This window comes from Gnatocerus cornutus, unplaced genomic scaffold (genome assembly GCF_029298725.1).
Source record: "Gnatocerus cornutus isolate USDA-ARS CGAHR unplaced genomic scaffold, icGnaCorn1.1 ctg00000061.1, whole genome shotgun sequence".
In the NCBI taxonomy this organism is placed as follows: Eukaryota; Metazoa; Arthropoda; class Insecta; order Coleoptera; family Tenebrionidae; genus Gnatocerus; species Gnatocerus cornutus.
The window spans coordinates 798186-800802 of NW_028275406.1; positions in this window are offsets into that span (position 1 = coordinate 798186).

The window sequence follows — 2617 nt, forward strand, 5'->3', positions numbered from 1 at the left end:
CAGAAAACAACGAAAATCGGCGAGGAATCGTCGTTTTGCATCGAAATATGCGGTTTTCTGTAAGAATTTTGATGATTTCGTGCAGAATTCTGCTGTTTCCTTGCAATTCAGCCGTTGAATCTTGGTAAAAAGTGATTATTTAGTAGATTTCGTGCTCTTCTTTGCGAATTAAAGCCTGAAAACAACGAAAATCGGCGAGAAATCGTCGTTTTGCATCGATATATGCGGTTTTCTGTAAGAATTTTGATGATTTCGTGCAAAATTCTGCAGTTTTCTTGCAATTCAGCCGTTGAATCTTGGTAAAAAGTCATGATTTTGTAGATTTCGTGCTCTTCTTTGCGAATTCAAGCCAAAAAACAACGAAAATCGGCGAGAAATCGTCGTTTTACATCGAAATATGCGGTTTTCTGTAAGAATTTTGATGATTTCGTGCAGAATTCTGCTGTTTTCTTGCAATTCAGCCGTTGAATCTTGATAAAAAGTCATGATTTTGTAGATTTCGTGCTCTTCTTTGCGAATTCAAGATAGAAAACAACGAAAATCAGCGAGAAATCGTCGTTTTGCATCGAAATATGCGGTTTTCTCTTAGAATTCTGATGATTTCGTGCAAAATTCTGCTGTTTTCTTGCAATTCAGTTGTTGAATCTTGGTAAAAAGTCATGATTTTGTAGATTTCGTGCTCTACTTTGCGAATTCAAGATAGAAAACAACGAAAATCGGCGAGAAATCGTCGTTTTGCTTCGAAATATGCGGTTTTCTCTAAGAATTCTGATGATTTCGTGCAGAATTCTGCTGTTTTCTTGCAATTCAGCCGTTGAATCTTGGTAAAAAGTCATGATTTTGTAGATTTCGTGCTCTTCTTTGCGAATTCAAGCCAAAAAACAACGAAAATCGGCGAGAAATCGTCGTTTTGCATCGAAATATGCGGTTTTCGGTAAGAATTTTGATGATTTCGTGGATAATTCTGCTGTTTTCTTGCAATTCAGCCGTTGGATCTTGGTAAAAAGTCATGATTTTGTAGATTTCGTGCTCTTCTTTGCGAATTCAAGATAGAAAACAACGAAAATCAGCGAGAAATCGTCGTTTTGCATCGAAATATGCGGTTTTCTCTTAGAATTCTGATGATTTCGTGCAGAATTCTGCTGATTTCTTGCAATTCAGCTGTTGAATCTTGGTAAAAAGTGATGATTTTGTGGATTTCGTGCTCTTCTTTGCGAATTCAAGCCAGAAAACAACGAAAATCGGCGAGAAATCGTCGTTTTGCATCGATATATGCGGTTTTCTGTAAGCATTTTGATGATTTCGTGCAAAATTCTGCAGTTTTCTTGCAATTCAGCCGTTGAATCTTGGTAAAAAGTCATGATTTTGTAGATTTCGTGCTCTTCTTTGCGAATTCAAGCCAGAAAACAACGAAAATCGGCGAGATATCGTCGTTTTACATCGAAATATGCGGTTTTCTGTAAGAATTTTGATGATTTCGTGCAGAATTCTGCTGTTTTCTTGCAATTCAGCCGTTGAATCTTGATAAAAAGTCATGATTTTGTAGATTTCGTGCTCTTCTTTGCGAATTCAAGCCAGAAAACAACGAAAATCGGCGAGAAATCGTCGTTTTGCATCGATGTATGCGGTTTTCTCTAAGAATTTTGACGATTTCGTGCAGAATTCTGCTGTTTTCTTCCAATTCAGCCGTTGAATCTTGGTAAAAAGTGATTATTTAGTAGATTTCGTGCTCTTCTTTGCGAATTAAAGCCTGAAAACAACGAAAATCGGCGAGAAATCGTCGTTTTGCATCGATATATGCGGTTTTCTGTAAGAATTTTGATGATTTCGTGCAAAATTCTGCTGTTTTCTTGCAATTCAGCCGTTGAATCTTGGTAAAAAGTCATGATTTTGTAGATTTCGTGCTCTACTTTGCGAATTCAAGATAGAAAACAACGAAAATCGGCGAGAAATCGTCGTTTTGCTTCGAAATATGCGGTTTTCTCTAAGAATTCTGATGATTTCGTGCAGAATTCTGCTGTTTTCTTGCAATTCAGCCGTTGAATCTTGGTAAAAAGTCATGATTTTGTAGATTTCGTGCTCTTCTTTGCGAATTCAAGCCAAAAAGCAACGAAAATCGGCGAGAAATCGTCGTTTTGCATCGAAATATGCGGTTTTCTGTAAGAATTTTGATGATTTCGTGGATAATTCTGCTGTTTTCTTGCAATTCAGCCGTTGAATCTTAGTAAAAAGTCATGATTTTGTAGATTTCGTGCTCCTCTTTGCGAATTCAAGCCAGAAAACAACGAAAATCGGCGAGAAATCGTCGTTTTGCATCGAAATATGCGGTTTTCTGTAAGAATTTTGATGATTTCGTGCAGAATTCTGCTGTTTTCTTGCAATTCAGCCGTTGGATCTTGGTAAAAAGTCATGATTTTGTAGATTTCGTGCTCTTCTTTGCGAATTCAAGATAGAAAACAACGAAAATCAGCGAGAAATCGTCGTTTTGCATCGAAATATGCGGTTTTCTCTTAGAATTCTGATGATTTCGTGCAGAATTCTGCTGATTTCTTGCAATTCAGCTGTTGAATCTTGGTAAAAAGTGATGATTTTGTGGATTTCGTGCTCTTCTTTGCGA